Genomic DNA, 17,501 nt, shown 5'->3' with positions numbered 1-17,501 from the left:
GTGTGCTCATTATTACTCAACTCATTTCTCTCGCTAAAGTTACTATGATAGATTGCATGCGTAGTCCTGATTCTTCACCCAGCGTGTATCTACACTCTTTACTGTGTGATTTTTGCAGTTCCTACCATTAAAGCGGAATATATTTCCCTGCCCTCTGACTTGAGTTTGACTCTGTGTCTTGCTTTGCCTGATGTGATACTAGGAGGCGTGAGGTGGCAAAAAAATCTTTAAAAATTTCTGTGTGATTGGACTTACCTTCTTGTGCCTCTGATATTTCCATGAGAATGACATGCCTGGGATAGCCTGCTGGTCCCAGGAGGGAAAAGACGGACATATGGAGCAGGTCTGAACCATTTCTGCTGATCCTAGCCTGGATCAGTTGATCCACGGCAAAGCTGCTTTTCCAGAAAATAGAGTATTGTTGTTTTAAGCTGCTGAATTTCGGGATGGTTCATTATTGTAGTTTTTTTTAAGCCAGTAGCTAACTGATACAAAAATCAGTACCTGGGGGCTTCCCTGGTGGCGCAGTGGTTGAGAATCAACCACTGCTAATGCAGAGGACACGGGTTCGAGCCCTGGTCTGGGAGGATCCCACATGCCACGGAGCAACTAGACCCGTGAGCCACAAGTACTGAGCCTGCACGTCTGGAGCCTGTGCTCCCCAACAAGAGAGGCCGGGATAGTAAGAGGTCCGTGCACCGCGATGAAGAGTAGCCCCCACTTGCCACAACTAGAGAAGCCCTCGCACAGAAAGGAAGACCCAACGCAGCCAAAATAAATAAATAAATCAGTACCTAAAAATGGGCAGCTGCCACTTTAAATATTAGAAATTTGTGATGCGAGCTTTGGGACCAGCAAGTCAGTGATGAGGAAGCAATTAGAGGAGTGGATAAATGGCAACTCACACTACGTAGTGATGAAATTAGTAACATTGTCTATTATAATAACTGGGAAGATAGAAAATATACTTCAGTGAACTTTTGTACTTGTGTAGAACTCTAGGCAAAATGTTGAAGGTATGTTCTGGTTTCTTTTACTTGTGTTTGGATACAAGTAAACTCATGAAACTTTTAAGAAAGTCATGAGTTTAAGAAAGTACTGAGTAAGATAGTGAGCAAAATTTAGAAGGAATATAGAGTCCCTAATTGTTGGATGGGGAAATGAAAGAGGTTCTTATCTCCAGCCTCTCCGGACAGCAAAAGAATCTTCAATTCTGATAAATCCTAAGGGTGAAGATAAAACCTAGAGTACAGCTGATAGGTACAAGGCCTTCAAATAACTAAAGGTTATGACCATAGGTCCTATAAGTCTATAGTCAGGGACTGTAGGTCTTTGATAAACCTCTGAAAAATTTAGGGTAGTACCTTTTAGACTCCATTAGTTGGAGCAAAGAGCTTTTAGGAAGGTTAAGGCTATGAACTCACAGCAGCGTAATATGCCCAAAATACATAATGAAGTCAGCTATTTTGTCCTACATGATAGCCACTAGACACATGTGGCTATTAAAATTCATTGTAATTAAATATTTGGTTCATCAGTCATACTATCTACATTTTAACTGCTCAACAGCTACATGTGACTAATGGGTCCTTATTGGACAGTACAGATAAAGTATGTTTCCATCAGTGTAGAAAGTGCTATTGGAGAGCTCCGGCAGAGCTATCTAATAAAATTCCACTACATGTTTTAGAGAACTCAGGTACCCTATTTGCTACCATTCTGAACTAAAAGATACTGAGACTGTTCAAAATGTAAGGAGACCATTGGATCCCCAACTTTTTCCAGGCAGGAAGTTGCTCAGCCATAGACATGTCCTGTCTTTCCATGTACTCTTCATAAGTAGCCAAGGAAGTGTGATAGAAAAGAAGGGTGCTTCAGAGGTCAGAGCCATGGAGAAAAATGCGCAGGGGAGTCGCTCCCAGAAAGAGAATTAGTGCCTAATAAACCTTCCCGGCCCCAAGAATAGGAGACAGACAGTTCTGCAGTGTGATTTTAGAATTACAGTGCTCACAGAACTGCCCTCTCATTTCTCCTGTTTGAATGGGAGTGCTTTTGCTCTTATCTCGCCCCTGTTTCCCCATAGTATATTGATTTGTGTAGGGTAGATAGCTTATCTTTTTAGATAGTGTCTTCAGATCAAGGGAAGTCACATTTGAATGTGATAGATCACAAGATCCTGGTAGAGTTTAATACATGACTGGATGAAAATTTTGTGGTTTCTGAGGTGAGGCTCAGCGTATTTTGCATGTGAGAAGGATATGAGTAATTGCAGTGGGAAGGGCAGACTGCAGCAGATTACTTTATTGGCCCTCATGCTACTTCCCTCCCTGTGTCCAGGTCTTTGCTCTGTGACTTTGCAGTTTCTATAACTAAAAAGGGGAAGTACATTTCCTTTTCCTTTGACTTAGGATTCAACCATGGCTTTGGCCTGTGAAATGTTTCTGAGTGCAGTAAGACTAAATGCTTGAAATTGCTTATGTGATTGGGTTTATCCTCTTGACCCCTGAGATTGCCATGAAAATAATGTTTCTGGACTAGCTTGATGGTTCCAGGAAGTGGATGAGCAGATATGAATGGCTCCAGCTGAGTTCAGACTAGCTCAGCTGTTCTAGCCGCATCCACATCAGGGAGAATCAATGATTGTGGTTTTAAGCCACTGATTTGGGGGCTGTTTGTCATGTTGCATTTGTGTGTCAATTGTAAACTGGTAAGAGTCACAGATGACCTCTTGTCTATTAAATTCAATAAGCACATCTTTATCTAAACTCCCTGCAACATTTGTCACTGTGACCACTCCTTCTTCTTGTAACTTGATTTCCGTGACTCATTTGTTTTTCACCTGCCTACTGTTAAGGTTGCTCTTAGCTTTCCTTTGTGGGATTTTTTTCTCTGCTTCTTCTTCAAATCCAGGTTCTATCTGTCCTCCTTTTACTCCACGTACTATTCTTGGTGATGCATCTGTCTCCTTATCTAAATTCTCTCCTACCAACTTATAATGCCCAGATCTCTATGTCTCACCAGAATCTCTTTGTGCTCTAGAATATTTAACCATTTAACTTCAGCAGGTATGCATCACTTGATTTGTGTAAACACAAACTCCTCGTCTTTATCCTTAAGTAGGTACCGCTTCCTGTGTTTCTTTGATCAGTGGATAGTAGTAGTACCACATATAACAGTTTCTCAGGCAAGGAACCTGGGTGACCTGAATCCTCCTTTCCCCTCACTTCCCATATCTGATTACTTGCAAAGTCCTGTCAATTCTATCCCTTTATATATTTTATTTGCATTCTCTTCATTTAAACTGTCTAGCCTCTGTGTTCTTCTAGGTCCCTGTTATTTCTTGCCTGGATTTCAACAGCTTCCTTTTAACTGTTTTTCATTCCTCCAGTTTTGTATTCATTCAGAGTCATTCTTTGCACTGCTATCAGGCTGATCACTTATATTAATTAGGGTTCTTTGGTGGCAAGCAAGAGAAACCATCTCTGGTAACTTAATTAAAAAGATATATTGGGGGCTTCCCTGGTGGCGCAGTGGTTGAGAGTCCGCCTGCCGATGCAGGGGACACGGGTTCGTGCCCCGGTCCAGGAGGATCCCGCATGCTGCAGAGTGGCTGGGCCCGTGAGCCGTGGTCGCTGGGCCTGCGCGTCCGGAGCCTGTGCTCCGTGGCGGGAGAGCCCACAGCAGTGGGAGGCCCGCGTACCGCAAAAAAAAAAAAAAAAAAGAAGATATATTGGAAGGAATTAGAAAGATATTTGGAAATTTAAAGATAGACAGGTATTTTAAAGAATCATGTTCTGAATGGCTATAAACTAATTCCTGTCAGTGGGAATTGCTCTGTAGGTTTGCCTAGGCACACTTGTTGGAAATGAAAAACATATATATGTTTTTTGCCTCAGTTGACTGGGATTAATGTTTCTTTTGTTCTGAATGATTATCATAGAGTAGTGAGAGAAAGGATGTTGGAGCCTCCAGTGACTCCCTTTCTGAGGACAGGAGAGCTTGGAATTACAATCTCTCTAAAATTGTATACAATGAAATAGAGGTCATTCCCAAGAGGAAATTAGAGTGTTGTTAGGAAGGGGAGAGAAATGCTGGATGGCCCTAAATAGCTAAATGATTATTATCTCTTTGTACATATTCCTTACTTAGCTTAAAAGCATTTTAGTATCTCTTCATGTCCCTCAAGGTAAATCCCATAGTCCCTAACATGACAGCCAGCTTTTCCTGACCTCTGGTTATGTCCTCAAACTTACAGAACATCAAAATCAGCACAACAGTCAGACAGACTACTTATACTTCTTCTAACGTGCTGAGTCCTCATCTGGTTCACGGACCTTGGCTCCTGCTACCTCCCAGGCCTGCTCCCAGCTCTGCCTAGCTAACTCTGTCTAGTCCTTCAGAACTCACTTAAAATTCATTTCTTCCAAACACTGAGATGGCATAGTGTGTCTCCCATGAGCTCATGTAGGCCCCTTGGGCTTGCTTCTAGCATAGGACTTATGCTGAGTTTTTGTTGTCTTTTAAAGAAGCTGGACTGATTCCCACTCACATTTGAACTCCCAGTGGCTCACACTGTCGTTGGCACATAGTACACACTCAAGAAACTTGTGGAAAGTTCAACAATATGTTCCTTATTTCACTGGTAGATTATTTGCAAGCACCATTAAAATGGTAGTAACATTAACCACATGGCGAAGATGCAAGATAGTAAGGCTTTGAATTAATGAAATCTACCCACTCTGGCCTCATAAATCACACTGCAACATTGTGTTCCAGGTTCCACAGGTGCAATGCTTACATTTAATTGCACTGACCAAACTCTCCTTATGCTGAATTCCTGTATATATCATCCTCTGGGTAGGATCAACTGAGCAGTTTCAAATCCATTTGTTTCAAAATCCCAGGAGGACTCTGTGTTCTTGTATGACTTTGTGTTACTTCCTGATGACTCATGGAGTATAAGAGCAATGAAAGTAGATGCTGCGTAAATAGATTCTCCTGGGGAGAAAATTCCTCTTTAAATCAATTTAATTTTCCAAGTTTTTTGAAATGTGAGCTAAGCGTGTTGCATCTTTCTTTTAAGGAGCTTAAACCTCTGCAAATATTTGGTCCCTTATTCTTAAAGCATCCTTAAAGCCTAAAATGACTGGCTTCAGCTTCCAGGTTTCCTAGTTCCCTGTAGTTTTGTAGGTATATCAAAGGCTAGAATCCATTCGTTCTGTTTCTATAGACAGATCAGTGACATATTCAGAAAATAACAATAAAGAAAATGATACAAATAAGGTGGATTTCTACAGAGCGTGTTTTTGTTATAGAACTGAAAATTATTTCCCATGTATTATATTATCATATTATTTGTTTTGTCAACATGACATAAATGTGGAAATAAAATGGCTGGGGACACAGAGGCATAAGAAAAAAAATTCCGTTTAATCAGATCTCCAGGCTTATCCTCCTGTTGATAATCTCCAAAACGTGCTGTTGCCCGCCCACATTTACAATGTTGGCTTGTGATCATTTGAATATCACAATGAGTATATTGGCAAATTCCTCTCAATTTTTCTCTGGTTAGTATGCTTTAGAGTAAGAATGACTCCCAGTTGACCAATGCTTTGTTTTGAATACATACTATAATGAATCAATTTGCACAGGCAAACATTGGCTTCCCTTACTGATTTGATTTTCTGAAACCTACCAAATGAAAGTCGGAATTCCTTAGCTTGACTCTAAGTCTTCTGCCGTCAGATCCCCTAAGCATTCCCTCTCTCTGCTCTAACCAAGCACTTTACAATGTATCTTCACTAAGTATTAGTCCTCTAAAATATTCTGGGAAGGAAGTGAATTCCATAGTAAAATAAGTTTGTTAATGGCGGTATACTACGTTACCCTCTTAAGGATTTAAAATGCAAATTAGCATATCAAACTCTCTGAGAAGTCTTTTAATAAAGAAACTGGTTCCATTTTTTTTAACATCTTTATTGGAGTATAATTGCTTTACAGTGGTGTGTTAGTTTCTGCTTTATAACAAAGTGAATCAGCTATACATATACATGTATCCCCATATCTCCTCCCTCTTGCATCTCCCTCCCACCTTCCCTATCCCACCTCTCTTCCATTTTGTTTAACCCAGTGTTTTCACATACCTCTAACTTCCTAAGGAAAGAATTGCTTTCCATATTCTGGAAAGTCTTTCTTTAGCCGCACTGAATTGCTGCCCAGAAGTTTCCTATGTTCATTGAGTTCACTCACCCTGGAATATTTCATCCATCATTTTCAAGTATCTTTCAAAGCGAGGTCTATGTTCTATCCGTCCTCTTTCCAGATCTTCCCAGGAAGATGTGTCCCTTCCCGCTTCTGAACTCCTATTGCATTTTACCTCTCTCAGGTGGCACTGCTTATTCTCTACATTGAACAGTAGGAAAGCTAGTTTAATCCTTTCACTGGACTTTGGGCTCCTTGAGGGCAAGAGCCTAGTTTTAATCATTATTCTATCATCATCTGAAGTATAGATACTGTATCATTCATAGCACTTTTTCTAGGACACAAATGGTATTGAGCAAACAAATAACAAAGGGGTGAATCAATGAATGAGTGATTAACTTTTTATACATTGTGAATCAAATGACCTTTTAGTGTTAAGGCTAGGTTCAACTCTAGAAATAATTTTGTTGATGATATGCAAAATGACAAAATATATAATTTAATGACATTGATACTTGATTGACAGTTGAATTTACATAGGGATCAGCTGTTAATTAGCAGCCCCTCCACTTGAGGCCTAATATTGTTGCCCATCTCTTACATGAATATAAGTCCTCAAGAACCAGACATTTTAGCCTGGTTTTCAGGGGTCTCCTGTATTAAGCTCCTCTTATTTCAGCCTTTGACTGTCGTCAGTAGTGAAAGTCTGTTCCGAAAAAATGTCTCCTCATAAAATGAATGTGTTGTCCCTTCTTGCCTTCATGCTGCCTTCCATGCTATACATTCTTGCTTTCTATATACTTTTATTTTTGGAAATTCTACAGGAGAAGAATTTCTTTTTGATTGGAGAGGGTTAAATAAATATGCCCCAAAGAGAATCGGAACCCAAGATAGTTATAATTTCTTTTTTTCGTCATGTGAAATAAACTCACATTTAAGCCCAGACATATGAAATACATAATACAAAGACATAATCACACAAATAAAATAATATTTGAAATAAATAAAACTCTGCATGTATACTTTCAGAAAAAAGCTCACTGAATAGCTTATGGAAAATAGCAGGCATTTTAAAATCCCAGGGAAAGTAATGTGTTTTAGATTTTAAAAGAGGAAAATGACAGTTTTCAAACTAGAAATATCAGCTGATATTAATCATTAGAAAATTTTGCCTCAGAGTTTGAAGCAGAAGTTTTGTGTTGTGGAATGAGCGAATGGGTTGATTAAGGATCTGTTGGGGGTTCATTCTTCTCCACTGGCAGCGATAATGACAGGGCTTCTAGGGTTAGTAAGATTGACTTTTGCTGAGCTCTCAGGTGATTTTTGTAGACACCCAAAGCATAAACAAACTTCAGAATTTCAATGTGCAATACTACTCATGGCAAAGTTCGGGAAGTATTAAAAGAATTGTAATGAATAAAGATAACACTAGGCATTAGACAAATAACATTCAAAAAGCATTGATAAATTGTTGATTTGCCTTTTGATGTTATAACTCTAAAGAATCCCTGCCTGTAACTCGGTGATCAGGGGTGTCTCCCATAGCACCTTCCTCCCCAAGAAGCTAAGGATACCCAATATCTTGTAATAACCTGTAATGAAATATAATCTGCAAAAAAACTGAATCACTATGCTATACATGTGAAACTAACATGATATTGTAAATCAACTATACTTCAGTTAAATAAAATAAATATAATAATTAAAAAAAGAAGCTAAGGGCTTCCCTGGTGGCACAGTGGTTGAGAGTCCGCCTGCCGATGCAGGGGACGAGGGTTCGTGCCCTGGTCCGGGAAGATCCCACATGCCGCAGAGCGGCTGGGCCCGTGAGCCGTGACCGCTGAGCCTGCGCGTCCGGAGCCTGTGCTCCGCAACGGGAGAGAGGCCACAACAGTGAGAGGCCTGCGTACTGCAAAAAAAAAAAAAAGAAGCTATATCATTATATCATGGGTTTATGTATTTTTAGGGCCCTCTTCTGACTTTTTACACTGATACTTCTGATAACTTGTTATCTGTTAAAGAATTCTACTAAAGTGTTAATGTATAATAACTTAATGTGTCATCTGTCTCCAAATTAATTACATGTAAAGGCTGGACTACCTAAGGATACATCGCCTTGGTCTCAAATGACCAATATTTTAAGGTAGTAGTTCTGCCATCAGAGTAGGGCAAAAGGGGATAAAATATTGGTCCTAGAATTAGTATTAATATTTTTGGCCAAATTTGTAAGGCTTGTGTTTGTGTGTGTGTGTGTGTGTGTGTGTGTGTGTGTGTGAGAGAGATAGTTCCAGAATTCCCTTGGGCACTCTTTAGCCTCTTGTTCTCTCTGTACCATCCTCCTCTGTAAAACTTGCCTACTGGAAAGACTCTAATGCCAGTCATTTACAGCTTAATGCAAATTTAAACACCAGTATTTCTCTCCAGTGGCATCTGAATTTTAAGTCTAATTTAAAAACAAGAGATTCTATCCACAGTAAAAGATGTTTAAGTCATTCTAATATTGAGAAGAGGGAAGTAAAATTCTGGCTTTCCAAAATATCATCTGTACTGGTTGAGTAGTGTTCTGTCCCAAATTCATGTCTACCCAGAATCTGTGAATGTAACCTTATTTATCAATAGAGTCTTTGTACATATAAACAAGTTAAGATGAAGTCATATTGGATTAGGCTGTAATCCAATGACTAGTGTTCTTATAAGAAGAGAGAAATTTGGACAAAGATACATAGGGAAGATGCTGTGTGAAGACAGAAGCAGGGATTGGAGTTGCTGCCACAAGCCAGGGAGTGTGAAGGATTGCTGGCAACTACCAGGAGCTAGGAAGAGTCAAGGAAGGATATTCTTGAATATCCTTCGGAAAGGGCATGACCCTGCCAACAGCTTGATAGGAGACTTCTTGTGCCCCGAGTTGGGAGAGAATACATTTCTGTTCTTTTAAGCTACCCAGTTTGTGGTAATTTGTTACAGAAGCCCTAGGAAACCAGTAGATCATCCATACAACCTGTTGATAAGACAAAGTTGAGTTTACTACTTACGTAGTAGGAAGGAACTTGTCTACCCTGCTAGAGTTTTAGTAGCTTCTTAGATGGGGACGGGAAAAGTTGTCAGGACATTTATTGACATTTTTGAAGATGGGTTTCTCAATGAGTAGGCTTGATTAGCAGTGGGTAATGATCGTGCTCTGATTGTTTCGTATTGGTAGATAGCAAGGTGAGAAAGTTGAGTTGAGGAGCCCAGATACCTTGGAGTGTGAACTGTCATTTGAGCTTTCTAATAAAGAGTTGAAGTATTGTTCAGGAAGTTCCTAGCATGAACAATAAAGTTCTTTGCAATTATAATCTTCTTGTCAGGAGATGCCTGGAGTAGTAAATTATGCTGATGAAGACCATAGAATAGTTGAGTCATATTAATATGGACAGTAAGCTGTGTGAGTATAAATGGTTTCTCTTCTCAGGTGGCAGAAATCACAAGCTATAGTCAGCGAGCTGCTCTTACCATCTCACATAAGCACTCACTTGCTGGGAGGGGCCCGCCATCCTGAATGCCATGATTTCATCAATTCTCTTCTTAAGGTAAGCAGCTCGCTAGATATGTCTCTGATTGGCCATTTTTTATATGTAAGTACTCAGTTCTGGAGTGTTCAGATCTAGAAAGAGCAAACCAGTACCATGTCTCATTTTTGGTAAGACTCTTAAAGGATGGAGAGGGCTATCCCTGAGCACTTTTAACTTGTCCATTGTAAAGAGAAAATGGCCCTAAAGGTCCGGTTTGAGTTTTACCTCTAGAGTGTAGCTCAGGCAGAAGTACTTCCTCCCTCTTTTGTGTGTCCTTGGCATATGTAAACATCTTTTCTGTAGAGAGTATGTATTAGTAAGAGTAGGCTAATTGCTATAACAAACAACCCCCAAATGTCAATGGTTTTAGACAGTAGATATTTATTTCGTATTCAGGTAAGCATTCAGTGTGAGTATTTGGCAGACAGCCTGGTGAGCAGAGTTTCTGAGATGCATGTTTCTTCCATCTTGTGGCTCTGCCAGCCTTGAAGTTCTCAGAGTTCTGTTTATCAGCAGGTAAGGAAATGAGAGAGAATAAAACCTGTGGATGGTTTCTATGGGCCAGAAGTGTCAAACATCATTTCTTTCCATATTGCATTGGCAAGAACTCAGTCCCAATGACCATACTTATCTGCAGGGGAGTCTGGGAAATGTACTCTAGCAATGTTCCCAGAAGAAAATGAAGTGGGCTTTTGTGCACATACAGCAGTCAATGTCACATAGACCTTTTTTTTTTTTTTTGTGCGGTACATGGGCCTCTCACTGTTGCGGCCTCTCCCGTTGCGGAGCACAGGCTCCAGACGCGCAGGCTCAGCGGCCATGGCTCACGGGCCCAGCCGCTCCGCGGCATGTGGGATCTTCCCGGACCGGGGCACGAACCCGTGTCCCCTGCATTGGCAGGCGGACTCTCAACCACTGTGCCACCAGGGAAGCCCACACATAGAACTTTTTACATCATGTTCTAATTAAAATTATTTATCTACTGATCTCACCCACTCTTCCATGAGCTCTTTGAGGATAATAACTACATCAGTTTATAAGTTGGTATCCTCAGAGCCTAGCAACAAAGTTCCGGGTATGAAATAGTAGGTACCTAATAAATATTGATTGAATGATTGATTACAGTAGTATTTAGATTGAAAAACTATTATTTGATAATTTTAGGTTATATAGAACTTACCTATTGTATTATATTTTCAAAGTTATTGCTAAATAATAAAATTGGCTAAGAAATAACTCACTTTCAGTGTGTGCAATTCACCCACCCAATACATTCTAAAGCACAAATTAAAGCCTCTCTTCTCCATGCTATCACATTGCTATTATTTGAGCCTAACCTGGATGCATGCTGTTATTATGGGATTAATTTCCTTGCCTAAGTTTTACTGGAAACTGTTTTACTGACTACTGTTAAGAGTAATGTCAAATACTTAGGACTTGCTCCATTAAGCAAAGCAAACATTGCTTTTAGCACTTTCCTTATGGTTCTTGATACATTATGTTTTTTTCAAAAGGCTCATTCCAGTAAGACTGAGGTTTGCTCCAATCTTCACTTTAAGTGGTTTTGATCCTTGAATACTGTCTAGGAATATTTATGTGGGAAAACATTCCATACTTGAGGAAACCTATATTAAGCTTCTGAGTAGCAATCTTATTTCCAGTAAATTTTCAGATATTAAAAAAATACCAAAATAGTATATATTTGCTGTGTATTGTTCAATATTATAATAAGGAAACACAGCTTGCATAATAATCATCAATAAACACTTATTCTACACTTGATGTATTTAATGTGGTTATGTAAAGAGAAGGAAGGGGGATATTATAGAGGAGTTAAGAGAACAAGTCTTTGAAGTTTGACGTTAATGGGTTTAACCCTTAGTTTTGCCACCAGAGCTGTGTGATCTTAAATCTAGACATTGCTGGGCCTCGGTTTCCTTCTCTGAAAAATGAGATGACAAGAATAAAAAGGGAACTGGGGCTCTAGTAAGTGGTGGGTTCAGGTTCTAGGACTTGTCACACTACATCTGCTACTGCTCTTGTCCCCAACGGGTCTATACAACCCAACTGGAGAGAAAAACAAATAAACAAAAACTCAGTGGAATAGTAAACTCAGTGGTGTGGTAGCTAACAATTGAATTCTTTCTGTATGTCAGGCATTTAAAAAATCCTATATAGGGCTCTTTGGTGGCGCAGTGGTTGAGAGTCCGCCTGCCGATGCAGGGTACAGGGGTTCGTGCCCCGGTCCAGGAAGATCCCACATACCACGGAGCGGCTAGGCCCGTGAGCCATGGCTGCTGAGCCTGTGCGTCTGGAGCCTGTGCTCTGCAACAGGAGAGGCCACAACAGTGAGAGGCCTGCGTACCGCAAAAAAAAAAAAAAATCCTATATACATTATGAGGTACATGCTACCATTTTTCCTATCTACAGATGAGGAAACCAAGGCAAAGAAAGCTTAAGTAATTTGCCTGAATATATATATTTAAGAAGTGTCCTTCAAAATCCCAAAGCTGGAATGGCTTAAGAGACTGTATGCTAACTGTCAGGACACGCAACTGCTACAGCACAGATATGTCATTACATATGGTATGTATTATGTGGAACAGAAAAAGGATGTAGCTGTAAGAATGATAATTGTTTAAGTGAGGAAAAGAGACAAGATTGTACTAGATCTTGAAGACAAGAGAAAATTTAGATCAATGGAAAAGAGCACGATGAGCAGGTCAGGAAGATGGACTAATATGGTCAAATGGTGAAATTTGCAGTATAAATATTTCCAACCTATTACAGTAAAAAGAACTGTACATTTGCTGATGAAAGTATCTGGACACTGTGGCACCAACGTGAAAAGGCAGAACTGTTGAGCAAAGCATCCCAAGAGCCTTTGAATGAGTGGGCAGCTATTGAAAGAAAACATGGGTGATTGACAGGTAGAGGTGGCTCAATCTATTACTTGCCTTGAAATCCTTCCAAGGGTCATCATTAAGTGACAAGCTCATTGAACTTCACATGAGAATCCACAGGATAAGAAAAATGAACTCATATCAAAAAGTCTGTTGGAAATGGCCAAGGGAATCTGGTAATGAAAATGGCAGTGCTTTTTAACATACTTAAGGTTTTGAAATGGTTGTTCCAAGTCATGAAACTAGTTTATTAGTCCAGTGATCACCTTATGTCCTGAGCAGCTGAATGAATAGTTGACTTTCATTTTTAATTTTAGCTTATTTGCCTTTAAGACTCCACTGAAGCTCTGTTTTCTATTTCCACTTAATTCCTATGTTAGCAAGAAATTGACTATAGCAGTGAATTTACCTCAGCAGTGTTCTCTGGTAGAACCATCTCCCGGTGGAAGTATCAGATGCTGAGTCTTAGGCTGTTTGCATCTACTTTTTGATGTATCCTCACAGCTGTTTTTTCTGTCCACAGAGTTCTTCTTATTGCTCCTTGGTGATCATTCTCTTGAGTAATGAGTTAATTCTCTTTATATTCCTACATTAGCTAATAGAATAAGTTCAACTTCTGAGACATTAAAAACTAGAAGCCTTGTCATCTCTGTTTCTGATGGTCTGCAGTCTATATTGGTGTAGAGATTAGGGCGGCATGGTAAGGCGTGGTGAAAATCATCAACATGGCCATCATCACCATTATCGTCATGACACCATCAATGGCATCATCACCACGACCATCATCACTATCATCATCATCATCACTATTCATGGCAGGCTCACTGGCTGTAGTTGCAACCGTAGTTGCCAGAATTTATACAGCTCCTTATTTTTTTTCACAAGACTTATTGTGAGAAAGTTGTAATTATTCTCCCCACTGAACAGGGGTGGAAATGAAGCTCAGGGAACTCATGCAAAGTCACGGTTCTGGTTCGTAGAGGAGAAAAGCTGGGTTTTTACCAAGATTTACCTTTCTGAGTCTTGTTTCCCCTTTCTACTCTGCATTTTAGTCTTTTTCACCAGTTTCCATCTAGAACCCTGGTTTGTGTCCCAGGGAAGAGTATTTCTTTCTCATAGCCATAACTTTAACTAATTCAGGGTTACTTAATATCTGCACTTTGATGTTTGGGTTGAATAATGCTTTTTAGGGGAATGGGGGGGGGTGGGGGGCTCTCCTTTGTATTGTAGGTTGTTTAGCAGTATCCTTGGCTTCTACCCACTGGATGCCACTTGTACCTCTCTGCAGTCAGGACAATCACAGATGTCTCCAGACATTGCCAAATGTCCCTTCGGGGGCAAAGTCATCCTGGTTGAAAACCACTGAGTTAATGTCTTGGAAAGTATTAGTGTCTCAGGAATAGTAGAGTTATTTTTCCCAGGGGCATTTCCATAGAACTGATTTCAAAATGATGAAAATTTTAGGCATTTCCACAGACAAGCAGAAGCTAATTTTAGGTGTGGGGTAGATGCAAGAGGCTCTTCTCGATGCTCTTGAAAGTATTATTTGTATCATCTAAGCCGTCACAAGGCAAATGTTGCGGATATTAACATAATGTAAAAAGAGTGAAAAAGCTAACACAATGATTGCCCAAATATCATAATCTTGTTTACTATGGACTTCTCTCACACCACTCAAAATTTTATGGAAATTGTTACATCTCATTTAACTAATTCAATTTTGAAAACACGAACTTTTTAAAACTAATTTAAAAAGTGAATAATTGTATTATAGAAAATTGAGAAAATTATACAGTAAAAATAATCACCTAGTCTCAAAATGACTATTGTTCACATTTTGGCACATTTCTTTATATGTAGGGTTTTTGTTTGTGTGTGTTTGTGATAATAACAATATCTTTCTCACAGGGCTGTTATAATTCTCATTTACTGTTTAGCATAGTGCCTGGCAAACAGTATGGACTGTATTGTGCTTGCTATTTTTGTTATTGTTATCTTATAACTTAATTATAAGATAATATATATTTTATAGTTTAGTTATATATTATATATTTTAATTATATCATTAAAATTACATTTATTATATTTTAATTATATAGTTTAATGAAAACTTTGCATCATGTGAATGTATCATAATTTACTTGATTTCCCCTCTATTTTGCAGCATTTAGATTTGTTCAAAAAATGAGAAATCACTTTTGACATACTATTGAATTAAATTTATAAAGCAATAGCTGCTTTCTGGATACTCCCAGATTACAAGAGGGAACAGCCTTTTTCAAGGTCAGGCAATTAATCAGTGAAACAATATCTTCTTGCATTACCATCTGTCCACTCTCCTCCCAGTTTGACCTTATGGCAAAGATAAGCATTGAGACAGAGAGGTATTTGTTGATTAAGTCAGGTAGGGTGCGCTATGCTTTCAAACCTTCCTTTTGGAATGATCAGATCACCTGTAAAGTGTGTGGATGTTTTATATGTAATTTTTGATTCAACTGCGGCAATCACAGGGAAACAAATTTAATGGTTGTTTGCCGTCGCTAACCCACTTCTACACAATGTAGAAAATGAGCATAGCTCCAGGAGGTCATTTGCTTTGGATTCAGTCAGCAGCTTGGGCATTCAGCAAGTGAGATGTGAAATAGCCTCCCCAAACCAGCAGTCTCTCAGCGTCGAGTTTACTAGGCTTTGCTTGCTAATGGCTATGGTTCTGGAAAGGTGTCTGTTGGCCTAAGTTAATGGCAGATGTTTGCTTTAAATTGTTAATTTTGAGATGGTTTATGAGCAGGCTTTGCAAGAATAAGAAGCAGGTCACTGGGTGGAAGTTGTCCTTCCCGGGGTGTGAGGAAATTAGGGTTTTTGACAGCCCTGCAGCAAAGTTATTCTGGGACTTGGGCTTTGTTTCCTCCTGTTCAATAGTGAGAGTAGAATTAGATCACTTTTAAGTCCTCTTACCACTTTCTCATTTGACATTTCAGTTTTATTTAACAGGTGTATTCAATTCCTTGAATGTAGGTTGATAGAAGTAGGTTATTAGTATGCAGTATATTAAATCTGTCAGAAAAGAGATCAGAGAAAACCCCTGGTAAAGATCACTCAGCTTTTAAAGAAAGATTCAAGTGAGTCAAAGGATTTCAGTCTATGAGACTGAATGAAGGGACTGGATAGCAATGGAGGTCTGCTTTGAGACACAGACACCAAATGCAAACGTTACCTCATACAAAGACTAAAAAGAATTATCTATTGGATAGTTGGTTTGAAGTCTCAGAAGCTTCTTCCCACTTGGATTATATATTCAGTTGGATCAGTTAAAAAAATTGGAAATAGCAGAAACTAATGAGGCCACGTTGTATCTGCTCCTCAGTCTGTGTTCCGTAGATTGTCAGGGAGCACACGCTGCTAGTAACTACAGACCTTGTATTCTTAACTCTTGATCAGGATACCACAAACATATACCTCAATTTCTTTAAATTGGGGTGTCATTAACATATAAAATTATATTAGTTTCAGGTGTACAACATAATGGTTTGATGTTTGTATGTATCTGAAAATGATCACCACAATAATTCTAGTTAATGTCTGACGGCATACATAGTTATCAAAAGTTTTTTTTCTTGTGCTGAGGACTTTTAAGATATATGCTATAATGTGAAAACATTGAAAACATTATGCTGAGTAAAAGCAGCCAAACACAAAAGGACAAATATTGTTTGCTTCCACTTATATGAAGCATCTAGAACAAACATCATAGAGACAGAACATGAGAGATTAGGAGCTACGGAGAGGAGGGATTGGAGAGTTACTGTTTAATGGTTACAGAGTTTCTGTTTGGAGTGACAAAAAAGTTTAGGAAATAGTGGTGATGAATGTACAATATTGTGAATGCAATTAGCACCAATGAATCGTACATTTAACATGGCTAAAATGGCAAATTTTGTCATATATATATATAAATTTGCCATTTTAGCTATATATATTTATATATAAAACCACATTCAAAAAATACCGTAACATACCCAAACCCACTGAGTTGAACATTTTAACTGGGAGATATGTGAACTATATCTGTTTTGTGTGTGTGTGTGTGTGTGTGTGTGTGGTACGCGGGCCTCTCACTGTTATGGCCTCTCCCGTTGCGGAGCACAGGCTCCAGACGCGCAGGCTCAGCGGCCATGGCTCACGGGCCCAGCTGCTCCGCGGCATGTGGAATCTTCCCGGACCGCGGCACGAACCCGTGTCCCCTGCATCGGCAGGCGGACTCTCAACCACTGTGCCACCAGGGAAGCCCTGTTGTTGTTGTTTTTCTTTTTTTTAAAAGAATACCATGCAGGTTATGTATGTAATTGTAAAGTTTCTAGTCATATTTTAAGAAGTAAAAAAAAACGGGTGAAATTAATCTTAACAGCATATTTTATTAAACCAGCATATCCCAAACATTATAATTTCAATATGTAACCAATTCTGTATATGTTCTGTAACTAATTACATTACGTTCTTCTCTTTCTCCTAAGTCTTTGAAATTTAGTGTAGATTTTATACTCAAATCACATCTCAATCTAGACTCACCCCATTTCAAGTGTTCAGAATCATATGTGGTGAGTGGCTGTTATTGGACAACAAAGGGTGGTTCATGGACCAGCAGCGTGAGCATTACCTTGGAGTTTGTTGGAAATGCAAGATCTCAGGCCCCACTCCAGATGTACAGAATGAGGATCTGCATTTCTGTACCTGTGTCAGACATGACTAATCTATCACAGCACAGTGGTGCTCATCAGCAGTAATTTACAATCAGTGCATGGATGCCTTCCGCGGCCATTCCAGATTTATCTAACCTCCTTCTTTTACA

The sequence above is a fragment of the Lagenorhynchus albirostris genome, chromosome 9 (genome assembly GCF_949774975.1).
Source record: "Lagenorhynchus albirostris chromosome 9, mLagAlb1.1, whole genome shotgun sequence".
NCBI lineage: Eukaryota > Metazoa > Chordata > Mammalia > Artiodactyla > Delphinidae > Lagenorhynchus > Lagenorhynchus albirostris.
The sequence above is the reverse complement of the archived record's forward strand: the minus strand, read 5'-3'. Positions refer to the sequence as shown.